Below are 23,758 nucleotides of genomic sequence, written 5' to 3'. Positions count from 1 at the left end.
CTCTCGCCCTCACCCCTGCTCTCCCCGCTACTTTGATGCGTGCCGCGTAGTGGGGGGAAGCCGACGACGCGGCGGCTTCTCCAGCCGCCACTCGTTCGTCCGACTTGGTGCAGCGCGAATCGGTCCGTCGCTGCTCCGTTTTCTGCGTGTCGCGCGGTGTGCTCCCCGCGAGACGTGCTCTCGTGCAGTCGCTCGCCGTGTTCCGTTCCGTTCCGTTCCGGTTCACCTTGACTCGAGTAGTCGAGTAGTCGAGTGCCCGCGCGCGCGAGACGGAGCCGAGGATTTGCAAGTCGACGGCCAGTCCTAGTGTGTAGTTCGCGGAATGTGTCGCGTTAACAGTCACGCCGAGCTCCGCTGAGACTCTCTCGCCGTTCTCCGTTCTCGGTTCTCACCGTACGCGCGCCGGCCGTTTGTTGTTCCCTCTTCGGATCGCATTCGAAAGTATCCGGAGAGTTAACTCGACGCGTAATCACGGTATATTCTCAGTGATCCAATCGCGTTTGAATCTCGCGAAGGTGTTTCGACTGCTGAAATGTGTTTGCGATCGAGGAAAGATTCGAGGATCACTTCAGTCGGTTCGATACCGACTTTGAAAGAAACCAGTTCCGAGTGTTAATCTATGAACGTAGTAGATCAGCGGAAAGACTTGGCAAAAATCGTATCGATTGATTCACCTCCGATGTTTCACGATCCTCCTGGCGAGGAAAATCTTCTTTGACGTTACTCGCAATCGTCGCGTGATATCTCGATTCAAAGAACGAGAGAAAAGATTTTTATCTGTATAATGTAATCATCGTCGATTAAACACGGATTAGCGACGCACGATCTTCTTCCATGGATCGACGCCGTACGAGAAAAAGATAATTCACGACGGATTCACGGCGTTCCATTGATCAAAAGTGAAGAGAATCTCAAAGTAGAACGCGCGTCCGAGAGCGAGAAGCGGACGCCTGGAGCATTGGCGGGCGCGCTCGCGGTGGTCGACGAGCAGCGCGACGTGCGTGCGTTCCCGAGATCGATAGCCCGAGGAGGAGGACAGGACGAAGGATCCTCGCGAGCGCGAGGCACGAGGACTCGGCCCGTGGACACCTGCTCGCGATGCCGTCGCGCGTCGCTGCGTCGCTGCGCGGCGCGCCGTGAGGACTGCCTGTGTGTGCCGTATGTGAGGACAGCAAGAAAGAGAGAGAGAGAGGGTGAGCGAGGAAATTGCCGATCTACGAGACTCGCGACGTGGAATTGTCGTCGTCGTCCTCGTCGTCGTCGTCGTCGTCATCGTCGTCGTCGTCGTCTGAAAGTGAGAAAGAGTGCTGGTTCGCGATCTAGCCGAGGATCTAGTTTGATCAGCTCAACAGCCTACGCATGCCGGCGATCGTGGTGAGTGTGTACGCTCGCGATAACTTAGCTTTTTATCACTTCGAAGAAGATTGACGTAGCCGATAAGCGCGTAACTCTCACTCCGACTCGATGTTTCGATTCCTGCAGGCGATCTGTCGATGCGTTACGGAGAAACCAATCGATTGTAAGCACGAAACTTTAGACGATAGGATTTCTAAGATTTCATTTAGGTGAGATTGATCTCTCTCGATCACGTCCACCACGTTTGCATTGATCAATTTATTAGCCAATTTATATTTATTTATTAATATATATATAATATACATATATGTGTGTGTGTGTGAATGAATATTGTACTCTTTCAAACATTGTGCTTAAATGTTGGGTTCGTTTAAATATATAAGGAAAAGAATTAAAAATTCGTCGTCTTCCACATATCTTCCTCTAGTTTTTATTTATTTGCATATATATTAAAAATTGCGTACATTACATATAAAATTAACTGATATTCATAAATTTCTAACGTATTTAAAAATTAAAATATCCATTGCAAATGTAAGCACCCATCTCTATTTACTGGAAAATATATAAATGAAAAATTAATGGGCCGGTCACATGAATTCAGATTTTACTTATTCATGCGTTTATTAATTAAATATTAAAAGCTTTGCAGATAATATAAATTAAAAAATTATTCGCTTCTGCGCGAATATAAATTCACATTTTATTAAATTTGTACGTACAATATATATAAATTAAAAATCGCTCTTGTGCGATTCGATCCGAATCTCATTTATTTACACACGCCGTAGTTAAACATTTCATATTTCGTGGCAAATATGTGTTTAAAAATTAAACTATTCATTGCAAATATAAGTTTCAGTTTTCCAAAAGGGTTCATTGGAAACGCGAGATTATATTTTTTGATTGAAGATTTTTCTTTATTCCCTCGCATCTATACATACGTATCTATACATCCAATATCTGCATACATACGTTTCTTTTTTTTTGAGACATTTGTCGTCTACCTGCAAATGGGAAAACATTGTGTCCCTATATAGTCTGTCTTTGTCGTCGGGAAGGGTTACTGTCCACGTGTGAAGTCCTCGTTTACACAGCAGCAATCAAAATATTTCTCGTTCTTCGACCAAAGTTCCCGCGTTTGTACTCACAGGAGTGGCGTTAACCCTCAGGGGTTTAATGTCCAGCACAGTTCGTGGCACGCGTTTGTCGCAGTTCTAATTCGTGACAACTGTGCGAGCTTACGGTTTCGTGCCTCACCTCCTCGGATCTTTAAACACATTTTCGTTCTTAGACCGATCATTAATTCCTTTGCACCTTTGTGCTCTTTAAATACCGGTTACGGTATGTTTAGATTCTTGGAAACTTAAATCTCCTTGAATGTATATTTTTAAGTCTACAGGATCTTTTGGAAATATTTTACATTTTCCGATTCTTTCTCGGGTGTTTCGTTCGACAAGACGATTCATCGTCGCACATTCTATTTAATTGTTCGTTTTTCGCGACGGAAGCATCTCGTCAACCGATGGCTACGAGAAGACTGAGAAGAAATTTCCGACTTGAGAGAGAGAGAGAGAGAGAGAGAGAGAGAGCGGGACACGCAGGCGCGTCCGCTGCCACGTGGTCGTCGCGGTTGGATCCGGGCGACTAGGTGTTAACCTTTTTCGAAAATCGACTGGCTACGCCGCCGTTGTGGCGGAAGGCGAAGGCCGGCAGGCATCGCGTAGTTTTGGCAAAACAAGTAGTTACGTGAGCCCTGGCCTGCCGCCAAGCGGTTTTCAACTTTCGAGTCGGACCCGAATATTCTTTGAGAGACAGACATTGCAAGTGTTCCCTTACGTGTTCCCGGAGAAATGCATATAAATTGCGCCACTGATTACCACAATGTAACAATAAGTTTGTGGATATAAGTTCCAATCAACGAAACAAGCCACTTTGATTTTCGGTACAACGAACTCGAGTTTCTCCCATTTCTAGATTCATTTAAGAAAGCAGTCGACTGTGAATGCGGTTCCTAACTAAATCTACTGTACCTACAATTTCTAGATCTAATTGTAAGTCGGGTAGTTTCATTTGCTCGTGATCTTTGTGAGAGATATCTCGAAACGTGACGTTTCTAGATTGCGTTAATGGATGCGAGATTGGCGGATTATCGTTTCTTTGGCACGCGCTTTCTATTAGTTATGCGAGATTAACTGCAAATTGACGCGACAGACGTGTGTCTTTCCGTGCGATTTATTCACGTTATTGTTAAATTTATCGAACTTGGCGAGATTTTTCCTCCTCCGATTTCTCTCAAAATCACTCCATTTGCGATAAGGCTCGTTTTGTCGTCTACAAATTTCTAAATAGGTACAATAATACATAATTACAAAAGATTCTCCCTTCGTAGCAGCCCATGTTTGTAAACTTCTGAATGGCACTGTACATCTCATATGATGCTATCTCATGACAGATACGCGCAAACGGCCGATCGAACCAATTAAAACCTCATGCCTGGCGTAATCAGAAATGAGGAGTATTAGTCTATAATTCTCTATAATTCTGTAATTCTGCGGATTAACCTGGATTTAGATGATATCAGGAATTTCTCTGCAGGTCCATTACCAAACCGCGAAAATTGTTAAGCGGACTGGACTAAATTTTCTCGCCGGAAAATAATGAAAACAGGAGGCGCGATACTAAATTCGATGGCGGTAGCCGCGGCGCGGCGCGCATCGGCTCGCGACTTTCCGAGAGTCGCGGAGATTTTTTTTCTCTCTCTCTCTCTCTCTCTCTCTCCCACCCTTTCCAGCGTTATTGCGATACGCTGCCATGCTCCCCCAAGGAATCACGGTTAGCGAAATTATTTTCGAAGGCGGATATAAAGCACGCGTTATAACTCGTAAGGAAAGTTGCTCGAATATGAGTGCGCGCCGCGCGCAACGTATGTAGGTATAAAATATTTCCAACGTCGCGATATTAGTTCGCCGACTATTTTCAGTTTGGCAGAGAACTAGGGCGCTTTTACGCGCGCGCTGTCGTATCAAGGTTGCTCCGTGAGATCGCGGCAACGGCCAGGTAATTTGTCTTTCGCTAGTAGGTACTCGATGATACTGATCGCTCGTCTAAAGATAGCGCGCAACAAATGGGAATTAATGCCACGCCAGCTGCGCGAGTCCATTTATTTTTTGATATCCAACAATAATAAATATATTTGCTTGTTTGCCACCAATTTATGCAGCCTCTTGAAAAGCAGCAATTGCTCCATTCCGACAGTAATAATAATTAGGAATACGTGGTTTATGTAAAATACGTAGTTTTGTAAATTGCTAATTAAAATATGTAGGAAGACTGAAGAGAGTCTTTATATTTCGCACCGCGTATTTTTTTCATCTGGTACTGTTAAAGGTTCATTTGAAAGCGAAACGTTCCGAATGTTGTCAAACATGTGAAAAGTTAATTTAATATAATTAAATATAGCAGAAGTGCGACTTTCACGAAAATATATCTGAGAGACTTGCAGGAAGGAGCGATATCGGTTTTCTTTTTGTTTTTCTTATTTTTTTTTTATTTTTTTTTATTTTTTCAAGTACTCGGGGCTAAAGGATTGCTCACGGCCGTTTTGGAGATGACAGCCGGGAGCGACGGGAGGTACGCTAGAACGTCCGCGCACGAAGATATACTTAACTTTTAATTACTATCATATAACTAATTAGCCCCGGGTGGGCGGGGGTTTTGTATATTAATTTAATTTTCAATCTCACAGGGTAATTCTTGGCGCAACGTTAGTTTTAATCAACCCTCCGACGCGCTCCACACGCCAGCACGACTCCGCAGGCGGTGGATCGCGAGAAGCGACGGCAGAGGGGGACGAAACCGGGACGGGGGGGAGAGGGAAGGGCGGGAGGGGGAGGAACGGATGGTTGGTGGCTAAGGGTGGCTCGGAGCGCTTCGGGCTTCGGGGGTAGAGTCGAGGGGCAACGGCGGAACGGAGTACACCTACTCAGCTAATAAAAAGCGGCAATAAAAAGCACCCCTTAGGACCACTATGGATATCTCGCTTTCCTTCCTCCCCTCCTCCCCTCCTCCGCTGCACCGCCCCATAGAATCGCCGTATTTCTTTCTCTGTCTTTGTATATCAGGTTTATTCACCTGCCCGGGATTAACTTTAATCAAGTATTTACATTTTAATTCGCTGCCATGTACACACTGAACCGAGCCGGCCGCCCTTTACGATAACATCGTCGTTTAATTGCAAACTGCCACTTTCCGACGAGAGACGTTTGCTAGCGCGAGCGAGTCCATGTCGATTTCGTTTTCTACCTACCATCCCAAATATCGTCACGATAATGACGGATGTTTAGGCGAAGATTTTTGTTTATCAATAATCGAGTCGAAAATGATTCGAAATTAAATATGAAGATAATTTGTACAAAAATAGCGAGAAAACATTGAGACTGCCGATAGGCGGTTGATCGCATTAACATGTGAATTTATGCGATTGCATCATGTTTATTATGATAAATGTACGAGTAATCGTGCTAGATAGTGTCAATAAACATGTGACGCTGTATATTTTCTGGATGCCTATCGATAACTTTTCGAGCTCTTCCGTAGATAACACGTTCAACAAACAAATAAGTAATAAGGCAGATATATATATATATATATATATATATATATATATATCATAAATATATATTTAAATATATATTTATACGATCAATATTTTGTGTGTGACTCGATATAATATTTTATAATGCAGCTTTGAAATGTGAAAAAAATTAATTTTGCATGTATATACATAATTAATAGTTGAATACATATTAATGAAAATTAATAAAATAAATCTGGGCTTATAAAAATGTCGAAGCCGCGCGTGAGGTAGCGCTTTTTCTGAAATAATCCTCGATACATTAATCACAAAGAGGATTTATTACTTAGAGCAGGCAGATAAATATTATGCTCGAGGTTAATACCTAAATGGACCATCAACATGCATTATTATTGATGCTTTCGTGGTTTCGTCGACATTTTACTAAACCTGTTCAATGTACAAATTTTACGCTTCTAATTAACCTCTCGCTCGACAATGTCTGAATAGTTTATGGAAGCATAGATATAATAATTAATTTTATTGCTATGTAATCAGTAATCGTTGTAGATAAGATTAAAATGGTGAATGAAGCGTTCGAAATATGATAATAGGATGAAGCGAGATAGAGCCATAATGATAGAAGAGTTATTTCGGGTACAGTTGTCTGTTGTTTCATTCATATATTTTTTTAAATTTATTGCCTGTTTCTTACAAATTTTCTCAAGCTTCTCAAAGACTCGATTTGCGATATAAACCTATCAAATCTGTCACAATACACGGTGCACTCGCATTACTCCGATCGCGTTCGCTTGCGTGTACTAGCCATTCGTATTGACTTGTATTTGTACTCTTCATGAGACCTATGTATGCGTACATTCGTATTATACATTCGTGCGTGCGTGCGTGCGTGCGTGCATGCGTGCGTACCCATGTGCGTGTAACACGTTGGAAGTACGCATCGCGCACATGTGTGCGTGGTGGAGGCAAACTGGAGTGCGATGAACGAAAGAGGGAGGAAGAATAAACGAGAGCGAGAAAGACAGACCGGATTCCTACGAGATGGAGAGACGAAGAAGGGAATACAGCTCGAAAAGAGACGAAATGAATTTACGAGGAAAGAAGATGGAGAATATATCGAGACAGAGATAACTGAGTGTAGGTAGAGGGAACAGGAATGAGAGAGCGAAGAGTAGGAGCAGAGAAAGAGAAAGAGAGAAAGAGTTGGATAGAGATAAAGGAGCGGACACAAAACAGAGATGGAAATAGAAAAGGTGCGCATTGGAAACCGCTGCTGCAACGGAGAGTGATAGAATGACGGGGATGTGACGAGGACGGATAGAGATGGGTGCATATATATGAGAGAGAACATGAAAAATAGGAATATATGCAAGACAGCGAGGGAAAGAGATAGAGATGTGGTGGGAGAGAGAGAGCAAGCGATCGAAAGGCAAAGGAGAGAAGGAGAGAAACGGAAGACGAGTGTACACCCGCGATAGACAGAGAGTGGAAGGAAGATAGTGGGTACGTGGTGAACGCAGATAGAATGTGTGCGGAGGGACTGTATGATGGCGGGTGAAGGGGAAGAGAGGTACGCAGGCGCACGTGAGTATGTTACGGGGATGGCCAGAGGGCAGCTAACGTTTATAATATTAACGTTAATGGACTACCTTATACCTTATATACCGACCGACCCCTCGCTGGCCCTCCTCCTCCTCCTCCTCCTTCTCCTCCTCCTCTCCCCCCTCCTCCCCCTCCTCCTCCTCCCTCTCCGCTCTACGTCTCCAGACACCCTCCTCAGTCCTCGGCGAAGTACAGGATAATATTCATGGATGTATTCAAGCTAATGCACCAAGGCGTTCGCCGTAGTAATAACAAAGTAAAGTCCGAAAGTAACGCTATTGCTGATTTTTAATTATCGCACTAATATAAAAAGTTGTGGCCGTGTGGAAACGTCAATTTTTCAAAATAATTTATCCATTTCGAACGGCAAAAACAAATTTTAACTTTGTTAGTCAGCTGAACTTGCTTCGCTCTATTTCACTAGTGAATATTTGCGTTTTAAAAAGATGATACGCCAGTCAGTGCGATTCATGTTTCAATGACGAAGACTTTGAGTATTTTATTGATTCTCATGCATTTATTAGGCATGCAGAGTATATAACATTCATCCCCCTCATTTTTTTGTCCTTTTTATGTGTGTATATGTGTGTGTGTGAGTGTGTGCGCGCGCGCGCGCGTGATACACCCGAGTCCTGCAATTCTGCAGCAACCGCGTAAAAACTTGTCAATTCCATATGGCGCTGGGTCGTGTGGCCCACCTGTCGCGAATCTCAATCTAGTCACCCCGTAGAGCACTCTGGGATAATGTATGGTAACGGAACGCCTAAGTAAAAGCCGTTTCACGTATGTGAGTTTATATCGGTTGATGGTGTACGTAGGTGCGTATGCGTGAACACATCGCGAACGTGTGCAAACTGCGTGTGCACGCGCGTGCGCTAGACAAGTTCGTGATACTCGTTCCGCTTGTCATCTGTCATTAATTTCTAACATTAATGGTATGACCAGTTTTTTTTTCTTTTTTTTTTTTCATTTTACTTTACTTTATATATAACGGTATTAACGAAGAGTAAAAAAATATGGGGACACTATTTATGTACTCATGCAGTAATACCGATAAACTTCCTGACATTGTTTATGTTTTCTTAAAAGCAATGTTATTTTATCAGTAACAAAACACGCGCGACTCTTAAAAATATTTATTGTTTAAACTCTTTCTCTCTCTCTCCCTCCCTCCCTCCCTCCCTCCTTCTTTCTCTCTCTCTCTCTCTCCCTTCTTCTTTTTCGAATATAATTTCCAGTATTTGTTATTTGAATGAACTTATCGTTTTTTATAAATATAAATAAGAAGATAATGATACGAATGGGAATGAAGTGATTTTATTGAATACTACAAATGGAATAACGACATCTGCATAATCGACCGCATGCTGACAAGATTAATTCGATTACAGTGTTTCCCTTCTTATTTAAAACATGACATGAGATAGATATTGGACAATTTAGACAGCTGTAAAACGGTTGGGAATTCCTAACTGTGAGATAAATATATCAGAGAGTTTCTAAGTATATTAGGAATACATTGCCTTTGCTGAATTATTCGAGTGCTTTCAAGAAATTGCAGGATGCATTAGCTTACATTACGGCAGTTCCATTACATTATGAATATTACTCCGTATATTGATGAAGAAGGGGCAGAAATGGGGTTCTCAATATATATATATATATATATATATATATATATATATATATATATATATGTATATATATATGACTGTATTTTATTATTTTTAACATTCTGATGCATCAATATTGTCACCAGCTGATTAATGGAAAGCATCTTCAATCGCTACGATTATGTTAATGATAATAACAATATGATGTACATATTTATCGATATTATGGATATTCAAGATAATTCAACGAACGAGGGCGACAGAATGTAATTGAATATTTTAAAATTTTATAACGGTACGGAACGTTTTAAATGATATGTAAATTTCTTGGTTGAAATAGCGAATAGAAAATGGCGAAGTAGAAACGTATCAGGAACATTGAGATTACCTGAACTTACAAGATGTTGAATTCTCTCTCTCTCTCTCTCTCTCTCTCTCTCTCTCTCATAAGAAATTGCATATTCTTAATTTTCTCTCTCTCTCTCTCTCACTCTCTTTTTGTGCTGTGACCCACGGTTAAAACCACCCTAGCGCGGAATTAGCAAAATCCTCTCGAAACGAAGTGGAACCCTATGAACCCTTAAAACTCCATTAGCACACATAACAATAAACAATGATTGCACTGATGCGTATTAAATTAACATTCCTTTCACGTTCGGCCCTTGTCTTTCTCTTTCTTCTTGACGATCGGTGCATAATCTCTGATACTTTAATTGTAAATAATATATAACATATTAATCCAATTATGTTGGAATATAACTCAAGTTAGAAAATGTAATATTTTTGAGCAAACGGAAATTGTAGAAAATTTGAAAACATCAGCGCACATAAGGATGGATAATGATTCGATGGAGTTCAATGGGATTTGATGAAGTAAACGACTCTTATGGCCGAGTTCAACAACCTTTCTCAAATTCTCGTTAACGAGTGTTAAATTGACGATCGATTTTTCATGGCTCGTTAAAAGTGGAAGTAATTTAACTGTCGTCAGTGCTAATTCACGTTGCCGATACTGAAAGTAAATCAAGTGTATTTAGGTGATTGTCAACAATTTGACGTTGTCAAATATCTTTGAAGATTGAATCGGTCATTAGCTGGGAAGGCTATTTTATGGGTCGTACGGTCGCTCTCTAAATAAATAGATAATTTTAACTAATGTAATTTTTATGCGTTTGCTCTGCCGAACGCGTTCTTGCGAACGCGAGTTCCGTTTTTGCATGAAATATCGCCATTGTAATTTATATAATAAAAACTACGTGCACTGCACGTCACGCATTTATGCGTACTTATGCGTCGCAAAGAATAACAGCCATCTGATGCGTGTTGAAGGTGTGGACACGTTACGGTCGGTTCGAAATAGCGACGTATGCGTGCGTATAATTGTAGGAGATCTCGCTAATGTAACTCACGATTTTCCACGACCAGAACCGAGACGGAACGACGTGAAAAGAGGGGCAACGGGGTGGGAAGTAGAGAGATGGAAGGGAGGCCAGGGGAATGCAGGCAGCAGCCCCGGCTAATTAAAACCGCGGATGGTAATTAATTAAGCAGACGTCAGAGGAGATCTTAGAATTCTACACAGCCAGAGATTCCCGCGTGTCGTGGAATGTGACGATGACGGCGAGTCGAACGGTATCGCATTCTTGCACAGCTATCGATCGTTCCGGTTGATGTACGAATGAAAAGAAACGTATACAAATACACTGATTATACTAGATACATTTTAAGAAGCGTAATAATTCAACAAGAGATTATTAGAAAGCTGTTATATTAATTAGATTTTCTGTTCTCATATCTCGGTGATATATCACAAGATGCCTCTGAAAGCACTAGACATTAGCCGAATCCAATTAGTCGTTTAGATAGATTCGTTATTAAACGATCGAACGTCTACAGCCTTTCACTTCAACTTGAAAATCGATCGAACAATCATTTATCGTTCAAATCTAACATTGCCAATAGATACTTTATTCCTAAATTAGTTCAATCTAATGCAAGCCTTTCACTTTTGATCTTTGACCTTTATTTGACACACAAACAATATATGTACATATAATATAATATATATAATTCACTTTGTCGACAAAAAAAAAAGCATTACGACTTGCCATCTAAGAGAAATGTATATTCACCGTATATCTATTTTAAGAATTTGCTGTTTTGAAAAATTGCGCTTTTACATTCAGGCAGGACTTCCATAGTCTTGTGAAGACAATCTTGTAAGGAGAAAACTTTCTACGATCCACGCGCGCGCGCACACACACACACACACACACACACGTATCGGTCTAATCGAATTTGACATAATTAAAGTCTCCCGACAGTGCTCTCCCTCTCCCTCTTCCGAAATAATTACGGACTCAGGTGTTCCATTGCATTCGTGTCTGCGTTACACCTGTATCCGCTCGTACTTGTACAAATATACTCGTTCGTATCGAAGAGGAGGAAGATACCGTCGGATGAAGGCACGAGCTGAGGGGAGAAGAGGAAAAGGAGAAGAATTTGTAGGCGGGAGGTAAAGTAGGTTTACTCGCAGGAGGAAGCAGAAACAGCGGCAGTAAGATAATACGAAAGCTCTTAAAGGAGGCAAAAAGCGAATTGCCGTAAATCTCGGTGCAGGTTGGCTGATGGTAGAGTGGAAGGGGGAAGCTGGAGAGGGTGGTGAGGGTCATTTGGGCCACGGGCCCCCGATTCTTTCCGGCTGTAAACGACTACGCTTCGGCGGTTCAGGGTCCGTCCCAAACTCTCGTAAAAACCTCACCTCGTCCTCCCGCTAATCGACAACAAACACATTGTCTTTGTATAGTTGCGTGTCCGCCTACCTGCATATCTCCTCTCTCTCTCTCTCTCTCTCTCTTTCTCCCCCCCCCCCTTTCGCTCCTACCATTTCTGACTTTCCTTTCCATTGAATCTTTGTAAACCCACGATGGGCCTTTCACACTTGTACTTGAACCCTTGCTATATCGAGCAACGTGACACCCCACTTAAACTTTTGTTGAGACAACTATTACACGCATAGAATACGCACGTAGGTGGAGACTTCTATAAAACGATCCTTCTATAGATCTCTGTAAATTTAGACCGTTTATGTTTGGCGTAGTCAGTTGTGACATACTATTATATCAGGATAAAATGTTGAGAATTACATTTTGTAAGAGAATAAAAAATTTGAAATATAAAATAATTTTATTACAACGTTGGAGTTAATCGATTACATTCAGTTTTGAAGTGAATCTGCAAAGACTACACGATACTATACATTATTACATATACATTGTTTATAAACGTCGCGTTACGGTCAATATATCGATTGTACGTGCGGCTTACGTCGTAATTCACTTACTATGCGAAATCGTCCGGCCACTCTCTTTTTGTCCTTCTCATCGTTACTACTTTCTCTTTCTATCTCTCTCTTTCTCTTTGCTCCAATCGGGCCCTCTCTTTCTCTTTTTCTCTCTCAGTTCCGTCTCCATTGCTTTTAACCTTGAACTCCCTCGTTACCGTATCACGCTCCGTAGCACACGACTCCTAGAAGTTTTAGAGATCCTGAGGGAATCCCATTATGAATTCTACGGATCTACTGGCACTTGTACGAACACAAGATGGTGGTGTAATTGCCCGACCGGATCATTGGGCGCTCTTTTCAAAGATTTATGATTTTTTTCTCACTCATCGATTGATCTCTGTACGTAATGTTGTCGTGTTAAGACACAATAGCGCGTAATTTGGTAAAGTTAAATAAAAATTAACAAATTATTATTCTTAATAAAATATAATCTTGATATATACACCATCTCGAAATTTAATTGGAGAACGTTGGCATAATTTTTGTATTTGAAAAGAATCTTATAAAAATGATCAATTAACTCCTTCGCGTTTGAACGATCGAACAGAACCGATGAAGAAGAAGGTTGGAAACTGTCAATAACGTTTGCGGGCATAATAGACGCGGACCCGACGGCACGCACGACGGGCAAAAATTTAATTAGCAAAAGCCCGAAAATTAATTGCGCGCGCCGTCTTATTGTACTCTGCCCTCGTGCCTCGGAGCATTACCCGGGCGCGCACCGTCTATATACACAGGGAATGTAATATTCACAACAGCCTATATCCGAGCTAGCAGTCAGGGTGCCCACCTCCACCCACCCTCCGTCCTCTTCTTGCACAGTGGATAGATGCCAGGGCCGAAGATACAAAGGGTGCGTCGCATCACTTGCGAGTCATTAAAAACTATCTGATCTTTCAATGTCTAGTGTTTGGATTTTTTTTATTCTTTAAAATAAATTTAAATTAAAACTCTTGAATTTATGTCATTATGTATAACGTTTTCGCCTTGTTCTTTCGTTATTTGTAAATTCTATGATTTATAAGGTTTCCCTGGTCTTTCCCTAAATCCTTCATTTTCTGCTTGATTCTTAAACTCATCGAACCGTACATCTACATTTCCTAGAGATTGATGAAATCTCGAAATTGACAAAACTTTAAATTTTTGTTATCTTTAATTTCATATTCGTCAACTCTGTCAAGTATTAATTATATTATAAAATCTTTTTTAATACGCCATTGTTAATAACATTTGAATATCTGATGAAACAAATGTTATTAGAGCTTCGTTAATTTGAGTGAAATTTGTTCAGGGTTGTAAAGGCCGTGTCGTCGGCCCTGACAGGTGCCTACGCAGCCCTCGGTGCTAAGGGCGATGTACCATGTGCCAGGGGTTGGTGGTAGTGTCGATGGTGGTGGTACAGCGGTGGTACCGTGAGCATTTAGTCGGAGACGCCGCTACGACGGAGGGGTGGTGCGCGAGGGGTTAAGGGTGGCGTCGAGGGGGTGCAATATGACATTATTAATTGCTCCACAATGCCACCGGCGGCGTGCAGGCACGGGGGACACAAGGAACCGGGGCTTTCCCCTAGAGCCGACCAATTGCACGACCATCGTGCGGGGAAAATTTCATTAAGTGGATTCTTATAGACGCGGTTTTGAGATTAACAATATGATATGTGCGCATCCTCCTAGCCGTAAGATATTAGATCCGCTTGCCCGGTCTCTAATATTGCTGAATGGCTGACTGGAGATCTTTCACGAGCGAAACGATTGTAATTGCATCGTCTGTGCGCAACCAATTACATTCAGTTCTATGTTCCTAAACTATCTCCATATTTAGACGTTTTTTTTTTTTGTTTAATTTGTGATTTAGTTTCATCTGTAAAAAAAAGAAAAAGTGGCAAACACTATTTGGACCGTCGAATACGTTATACGAATATGAGATATTTTTGAAATATTTATTCGTACGCTATAATAAACCAAGGGAATGTAACGTATTCCTACCTTGAATATAGGAAATATCTGTCAGTATCTTCCAAAGCGTGGAACGAAATGCGCGAAAGGCCATGCATTGCACTGGCCGCGCATCTAGTAATCGTATTACACCTATTCGAGTGTGCGAACGTGTATTCAACCGTTTCAAAATTATCCAAAGATATCCAGCTGTTTGATCATACAATCTGAAATAAATGGTGCAATTCATTCGCTAAGTGCGACGACCTTCTCTATCGTAACGAAACGTACAACGGAAGTGTTCAGATCGTGTATCCTTACATTGTGTTTCATAATTTTTCCGTGATTTAAATTTGCGATGAAATAATTCCTTTTAAGGTAACGCTGCGTTATAGCTAAGGAATACGAGCACGCTAAATAGTATTAACTATGCGGCCACATCGAATATTGGGCAAATTTGTCGAATACGCCGAATACCAAATAGTTGCCGAATACTCTCGCTGCATCCCTAATAGCAATTAAGCGCGCGGCAGATTGAGCGTGAATGCGGCAGCTCTCTCACATTCAGGATTCGTCCATTAATGTCGATTATTCTATTCTATGGATTGTTGCTACTTATCTCGACAGATCTCGCTGCAGATTTTTTTGTTACGCGAATGGTGATGAAATGTGTGTGTGTGTGTGTGTGTTGTGTGTGCGTGTGAGAGAAAGAGAGAGAGAGAGAGAGAGAGAGAGAGAGAGAGAGAGAGAGAGCAAGGGGTGCCATATTCCTCGTGAGGTGATCCCTAACAGAACTGCGCACCTCGTCTCGTATTTCCTTTAACGTGTCACCGGTGCTCCGAGGGATGAATTTAGAATTTTTATCATTCGCTCTTTGCCAATATATTTCCATCTCCTTGTACGCTGGTCCCTCTATGTATCAACTGCTTTATATTTTTCTTCATTAACGTATTCGCCTGGTCGACTAGTTGGTTAACGAACGACGAGGGAAAAGAGGGATGGCGGGGGTGCCAGCGGCCTCTGAAGCAAAGAGATAGAGAGAAGGGTTGAGCGGAGGGCAACGGGTAGAAAGTTGAAGGTAACCGACACCCTTTCGCAAAAAGTAATTGGTTAATGCCTCGGAAATGAGTTTAGTTCCTTTTTGTTCCGCCAACGCGCCGCTCCTTTTTCGACTGTTTTTCTTTCTCCGCTCCTCCGTTTTTCTATACGCACCTATACACACGTACCTACCATCCCCCTCCCCCCCCCTTTTTCACCCAGCTGTACGCTCGCCCGCGCGCGTACTCGTTTTTGCGCTCTCCGCGGTCACATTGTGAGTGCCTTTGTAGCGACATTATCCGAAGTGTAAAAGTGTCATTACGATATGATGGAAGACGACAATGTCAGCGAAGACGAAGTTTAACCCTTTCTCGGTACTACAAGCGCGTGACATAAAAACGTCATAAAAACCGAATGTTTTACTGCGTCTTGTTTCAGTTAGTTGTAGAATTTATATTAATGAACTGTAGTTACAGCGCAACGTGCATCTCTTTCGATTAAATAGAAGCAACATAAATTTTCGCGCTTATCCGAAGGAGAATCGCGACGTGAAGTAGTCAAATTATTACGGTATTATAATAGAGACAGATATGTTTATATGTGTGTGTGTGTGTGTGTGTGTGTGTGTGTGTGTGTGTGTATTAATTTGCACCAAGAAATGACGAAGAAAAGGAGAACGTATCCTTCTCGGGAGAATATTTTTCTTCCGAGTGCGTCGGACGGTTCCCGAAATACTATACGATATCTCTCGCGACGCAGACACAGTCAGATACACCCATGAATTAAATCGTCATTACATTACACCGTACGCGTGCACCAAGTTTGTTGCACAGCTTAACAATCATAACGGGTAGCGCGTCCCGTCTCGGGAGCGTGCCAGTCAGATGTCAGCAGAGATTTAGCGACAACTTCCTGGCCCGCGCCGGTCTGCAACCACCACCCACCCCACCCCACCCCACCCCACAGGAACGTCGGGTCCCGCCTGTAGGACAAGTGAGACAAGAGAGGCGTATCTCTGCGACTCGTAAAGATAACCAGGAGAGTAAATCCCGTGAGCTTCCCCGAATACTCGACGCGGGGAAAGGGGCGAATTCATTAAGCTGCTGATTTACCGACACCTTCCGGTGGTGGCGAAATTGTGCGGGAAATAACGCGATTCGTCTACCTCTGTGTACCCCTGTTCGGGGCGCCGTTCATCCCGCTATGGCAGAGTAGGATAAAAGGATTGATTGACTAATGGCTGATTGGAGCCGGAAATGACGATTGAATTGAGTAAAATTCAGGATGGTAGAAACGGTAAAATGTAATAGCAATTACGTGGGAACAATGAGAACACACGAAATTCGAAAACGTTGTAAAAAATTATTTTATTTTGTTAAAAATTAGTTAAAATTAAAGTTGAGCTAACTTGGTTGATTTTCTGAAAAGCTGATAGAATCTAAAAAGGTCTAATTCATTTATGCTAGGATTAAAGAGAAATAAGCAAGATAAATCAGATATATGCAGTATACGTGCAGCTATATACAGCACGAAGAAGGAACGCTCGAAGGGTTCAAAGGTCGCCTCGCGTTTGGGTACGATGGCCGCCAGGATGCTCCGTTGCTTTTAATAAAATGTCTCGGAACCGGCTTAAGATCCGAGACGCGCGTTTTAATAAAGGCGGCAGGCTCGAGGACGAATTCATTAGAGATCGCCATTATATTATATTTCGGAAAGCTGCGCGCTGTCCCGCGCGCGGTGACTCGCGAAACTTTCTGCCCGGCGACTAATTATTGTATTATTAATTGTTAATTATAATTAATTGCGCGTCGGCCCGTGACCAGGTTAATTGACATTGATTTATGGCTTTAATTAAAGGTGCCGACGCGAAATGTCTTACACGGCGCAGGGTGGTTTTAACAACACCTTTTAAGAGTATCCCGGCCCCCGCGCGCGCTCGCTCGCTCGCTCCGTCTCCCTTTCCTTCCTTTTGTGTAACGGCCTTTAGACGTGGCTTCCTGCGAGATCGCCCATTGTCGGATCGAAATTAACAATAAGCCGCGCTGCCATTTTTCACGCGTGACTTATTTGGACATTAAATTAAACCGGAGCTCTCGGAGGAGGAAAGTGCTGTTGTACTGATACGCGAAAATGTCTTCAGGAAAGAAGAGAAAGTTCTTGCAGTAGCATATTTTTTTTTTTTTTTTTTTTATTTAGAAATTAACGATCGCAAAACGTTACGGATAAAACATCAATTCGCTCATTGCTGCAACGTCAGAGGAGAATAATCATCAAATTGTAACAAATTTCTATAACAAAATTCTATACAATACAATTTTCAGGGAGATATCCATCTGTTGGTATATTTCGCATTCATACGTGCGTATGCGTTCGCACATATACCTACGTATGCACACACGTATATCGAGGCAGGTGCTTAGGTTCAAGGATTCTATAAAGACCACACGCTAAGATCACCATTTCTTAAATCCTCGCGTTTTACCCTTTGCTGCCTCCATCCTCCGTGCGCGCGAGTGAACATCGGCGCACACTCGCGCACGTGTATACACGATCGTTCCTTCCCCCTCCTCTTCCTCTGGCCCCACCGACACTTGGCGTTCCCCGCGAGAGGGGGAGGAGAGTAAAAGGCGTTCTCGGATCTCCAGCCATGTAAACCGGTCGATCTGGTCGTTCCTCCCCCACCAGACCGACCACCTGCTCGCCTAGCGAGGGCCTTCGGGCCTCTCCAGGCCGCGACGCCGAGCCCTGCCATTAAATTTATTCGAGTCCCATTGAGGCCCTGCCGAATTCACGCCACTTAACGTTCACCGGGTGATAGGGAGTCGCGATCCTATTCGTTCGCGCAGCCAAGGTAATTTCATTCAGATAAATCGAAAATTTACATACCCGTGATTCCTTTTCAAGCTGCTTCGCGTCTTTGCCGCGAGAGAATTTAGAATTCAAGCGAAAAACATCGAACGCGAAAGTAAGAACAAAAATATCATCCGTGCCTGCATGTATATTCACGTTCAACGGACAAACGCTCGCGACATAGAGAGAAGGAGGATCGATAATTGAAGAAAATCACAAATGATAAGTCCCGTGGACGACTGGCAGTCGCTCTCACTGCGAGAGCGAAATCCCTGCGAAAGTTCTACATAAGAGAAAGAGCGCGCGTAGATGGTATTCGCTAAAGTAGTACTGGAAATGGAGCTTTTATACGAAAGTACTCCATATCACTTTATTTAAGATTTACCCTCTCACTCGCCCCTTTCAACCCCCAACAAGACTCGTCCATTTCGCCGGCTCTCCCCCACTCCGTTCGTCTTTCTCCTCTTCGCTTGGTTGTTCTATCATTCTTAAGCTCGATCTCTCGCTGTTGCTCGGACGCGTTCTTCTGTATTGACGTCTTCGCTCGGTACCCTTCGCACCCACCACCCTCCGCGTTTTGTTTGTTTATCCCACTCTTGAACCTCTTTAACATAATCCATCTGCTTAGTGTTTCGTCTTGGGAATTGAACGAAGCTTTCCGGCAATTTATCGCGTTCTTTCGAGCCGCTGTTACATCTCGGCTCCACTTTACAGCTGTGATTGTTTACCAAGCTGTCAAAGTCGTCCTAGACTGCAATGTAATAGTAGAAATTGCATTAATAAAGTCGTTGAAGTGCCAGACGCGAAAGTCACCGTTTTTGACAATTTTGATAAATGCGTTAATTGCGTTAATTCAAAGACTCCCGAGAGAGAGAGAGAGAGAGAGAGAAAGAGCTCTTGTATAGATCTAAAACTTTTCTACGTGTCATGCGTGATGATGAACCTCTGATGCAACATTCTCGTTGTTCGTGCTCGAGTATTGCGCGATATCAACGAACTCTCGCCAAAACCGCTCGTTAAGCCTAACAGCCTCCTTTTCCATTATATCTGCGCGTCTCTTCCTCCATTCTTTATATCTCCTCCTTGTCTCTTTGCTTCTTCCACTCTCCCCCCCCCCCTCTCACTCTCTCTCTCTTTCGTCTGTTCTTTTAATCGGTCCTGGCGTGTCACTCGCCGGATAATTGATATTGATACGCAGTATGCACGCTCGCTGCAACGCGGTATAGTTTAATTGGGCAGAAGCGAGGAAGGAGGAAAAGGAAAGCAGGATTGCTCTTATTGGAAGAGTCTCGGGATTACGTTGTAAAAACGGAGATAGGTAGAGAAAGAGAGAAAAAGAAAGAGGGGAAGAAAAAGATATGGGCGAGTATTATTTGGAGCCCCCGCCGCTAATTGGAGTAACTTTGCTTCTCAAACGATTGTTTATTGTCCAAGGGAAGGACTGATGCGCGTTCTCCACCCTGCGCGAGTAAAGGAGGGTGTAACCCGCGATTTTATGGGGGATCAGTCTAATTACGTCGCTCAAACTGGCCGGGGTTTTGCTTTGTGCCGCAAAGAAAAGTCGTATTCCGCTCTTAGACTCCCCCACAAGTCTCACTACAGCTCGATATTTAAAATAAGTTCCCTTTTTTTATTATTTATTATGAATCCGCTATAATAATCAAACAACATTTGTAATGATTGACTGAATTCTGTAACGATATTAACGTTACATAGTTTAGAAAGCAATCAATTTGTATCTACGATTCCGTTTCGAAATTAACTTGTTATTTTCAAATTAACTTGTCTCATATTACGTATATTTGCCTTTGGATTCGCTCTACATACAATCTGTATCGTTCTCAGGCACAATGTCATTCAACCTCGAAGGTTAATAAAACATATCCATCCGTTATGTGTCTACTTCTCCCTCCTAAGGTCGCATATTTATATCGGCAGCGCCATTATCCCACCCCGCAAGCTAACCCCCGTAAGCGTGTCACAACCCATCGTCTACGACTGCAACCCCCCGTACGTCGCAGAATGTACAAAATCGTGGAATCGGTCCTCGGTGAGGGCTTTAGAGCGGTATGGACGGGGCTTCGTTTTAATTAGCAGTAAACAGCCTCCATTAAGCCCGAAGCAGTAAATCACCTACACTTATACCGGCGCTACCCACCCACCGCAATCGCCCCGCCGCACCCTCGTAGCGGCCTCGTGAGCCATCTTCGATCGAGGGAGTCGTGCGGCCGAGGGGGTGGAGGGCCGAGAGAGGGCGGCGGACGAGGACGGGCTAGGGAGGGGTATACATTACATTTCAATTTGGATCTGTCCGTCCTTCTTGCGGGAGCGGGAGACGAGCACTCCGCCATGGACCAATGCGCTCCGTCGAAATAGGGAGAGCTTGCGAATTTTCCTGGCCAACCGTACCTGCAGGAGCGTGTATCGCGTACACCGAGGACAATAAGAGGACCTGGAACTTACCGATGTGCTTCGGAGCTTCCGGGGAATTCGGCAACGTTATATCGGTATATCCTTCTCTACATATACAGTTGGAATTTTGGTTGGCTCGACCATTCGCGCACTTGACAGTCATCATGTCCCGCGAGTTCCGACGATTCCATTAGTAATTTTGGCTTGGTAAGGATAGCGTGAGATAAATCTCTTTGATATAAAAATAGAGACATTAGATAAAGCGGATAATGAATTCTCGACGAAATGAGGGAGGCAACGTGAACGGGATCGAAATTACGTTTTCGCGTAAATACGCTCCGTATTCAATTTCGACTGCTGTGAAAGGAGGAGGATCGGCGTAGTGAAGGAAGTATCGCATGCTCGCTCACAAAAGCGGAACAAATGCCTTGTTTATGAGAATAGTATTGATTGAGACAGATGTAATATAAGTTACACGTTAGTTTCCGTTACGTTTTGTGTAATGTCGTTTTTATCGTGGACTTTTTATCTTTTTGTTTAAATTTGTTATATATATATATATATATATATATATATATATATATATCAATATTCGATATTATTTTATCCCCAAAAATAATATGCGTAAATGATTTATTTTTGTGGTATAAAATTCAGGAAAATCGCCACGATCTTCGACGGTTTCGACGTAAACTGAAAGGATCGATACACACGCTTGTAAGCTCGCTTGTAAGCGAGCGAGAGCGAGAGCGGCAGCCTTATGCTCCGACCTGCTCCGCGAGGAGGAGGTCAGAGGTCGAGGGCTTCGTCAAGTCAGGAACCCGTCGATCCAGTTTCTGCCTGGAATCACAGTCCCGTTTTCACCTCGAAACCCTTGAACTCGACCTGGCGAGTCGTCGCTACGACGCTATTCCGTGCACGTAGACGAAGAAAAGCGACGCTTTATGATTGCTTTGACATTTACCGAAAACAGCGCTTTCCACCTGTGCTGGGAAAATAGCCGTAGTCCTTCGTTCGAGTCGCGTCGTCGATTAATGCTGTGTAAATCAGTGGTGCTCAGTCGCGACCGATCATGTTTTCTTCAGCCTACTAATCGTACATATTGAAATATCATTATATAAATGTAATGTAAAACGTTGAAAACATTTTGATGGACAGATTTCGAAATTATGTCACACACATTTTTGTTAAATAATTATGAATTTAAAATTTGACATATATACAACTTACGATAACGCAATAATTTTGTTACACGTAAAAGTATTTTTGATAAAATAAATGTGATTATATTATTACATTCAAATTGAGGAATGCTATACGTAAACGTATGGTAAGGCCAAGAGAAAGAAGTCTCGTAGCTCTTGTCGTGCACGGGACCAATGGGCCCTTTGTAAGGTTGGGCCCAACAAACGATCCTTTGTCCTCCGCTAAAAGGAGACCTCCAAAGTGGAGAAATCGAAAACGTTCGCTCTGCTCGTTGAAATTTATTGTTTGTTTAGTCCGCCAGCTTTTGTACGCGCTTCCGTTGAAAAGTTTTTCGATTTTCTGAGCTGCCTTCAAGGAAGCTCCGTGCACTGTGATCTTTCGTGAATGTGTTTCTCGAAATTGGATAGTATTTTTAAATGAACACAGAAGATCACGGATTCGATAAAAAAAAAGTTGTATCTTTCTCGGCGTTAAGCCATAACAGACACATCGTAATTATTGCAGGATGTCTCAATTACATTGAATAACATTACGTCCAACTTCTTATTTAGTATAAATCTTTGTAAGGAACGTCTCGCATACTTCTCTGAAGTGACAGGAACACGCGCGTGTGCCTCAAGCGGAATTAATTCCACCGAGCTCGACTCCGTATTCTAAACGGGGAGGGTTAAAATCCATCCCATGGCTCGCGTGGAAAAACGCATCCCCCGTCCCGCGGCGACTAGTACGAGTTGTACGAGGAAAAAAAGGGAGAAATCGAGGGAGTGAAGCGCGAACTGGTGAGAAAGGCGAAGGAAGGGGAAGGGGAAGGGGAAGGGGAAGGGGAGGACAAGGTAGAAGCTAGAGAAGAACGTCTGTGAGGAGCAGCAAGGAGGGCTAAGACGTTGTCCCGCCAACAGGTGGCAGCGGCCTCACACCCCTCTGGCACCACCCCTCTCCCCCCTCCTATCTCATCCTTCCTGGCAGCAACCACGACGATAACCCGCGGCGACACCCGATAAAACGGGTAGAGAGGGTTGGGAGTCTACGATGCCGGGGTAAGTGGGTCGGGGACGAAGGAGGAAAAGAAAAACACCGGAGGGATTATCGGCCTTGGATACACTACCAGTCCTGCCCGCCACTCCTCACGCACATCCCTTCTTAACGAAAGCAACTCTCCGCTAGCTAGCACATTCATACCCGACGCTTACGATACCGCGACGATTCTTGTGCGGGACACGCGGGAAAGATCGTAGACGTTTCGAGGTCGAAGTAACGGACACGTTTGTAACGTAAATTCACGAGATCGTGTCCCGTACTTGTTACAGTATTATACTTTACGAACGGATTGAAAGCGACTCTTCTAATTCTCTTTCATCTATTTATTCTCCGTCATTTATTTATGAATTATTGTACGTGTTACAACAGTGAAGCACACGGTTTCATCGCACAGAATGACCATACGCAACATTTATCAGATGACAGGCTGCCTGCTTCCTCGTCAAGATCCATTTGCCTACGAGGACGTACAGCTGCATTATCGTGCCGTAATGTCAAATACTAACAGCGGGCCGCAGCGAATGGTATCATTACGGCATCTCATACCGGGCCACCGCCATCCCACACCCTTCTCCGTAATCGTATTTCTCCGCTGCAGCAAACAGGACACGCGGCGCCGAGTGCAGCAAACAGGCTAATGCGTCTTAATAAAATCATCGAATGACGTATTTGATATTGGAATCACTTCTCTTATTGTTAATTATTACTGTAAAATATTATATATTTTTATATTTTATGACTATAAACCGTTTGAGCGATTAAAATT

The 23,758-nt window shown here is 43.0% G+C and overlaps 1 protein-coding gene across 3 annotated transcripts in view; it reads left to right on the top strand.

The window, feature by feature from the left end:
- Nucleotides 1-23,758, top strand: part of LOC105145856 (uncharacterized) — a 137,566-nt gene that overhangs the window by 61,416 nt on the left and 52,392 nt on the right. The window contains exon 1 of one of the 3 annotated variants that reach the window (XM_087411473.1): nt 60-1,374. The exons of the other annotated variants lie outside the window; for them this stretch is intronic. The gene's annotated coding sequence lies outside the window, so the exon portion shown is untranslated. Of the gene's footprint in view, nt 1-59; nt 1,375-23,758 lie in introns of those variants that run through there. 3 annotated transcript variants of the gene reach the window in all.

Source organism: Acromyrmex echinatior, chromosome 11 (genome assembly GCF_024713525.1).
Source record: "Acromyrmex echinatior isolate Ae372 chromosome 11, ASM2471352v2, whole genome shotgun sequence".
Lineage (NCBI taxonomy): Eukaryota > Metazoa > Arthropoda > Insecta > Hymenoptera > Formicidae > Acromyrmex > Acromyrmex echinatior.
The sequence above is the reverse complement of the archived record's forward strand: the minus strand, read 5'-3'. Positions and strand labels throughout refer to the sequence as shown.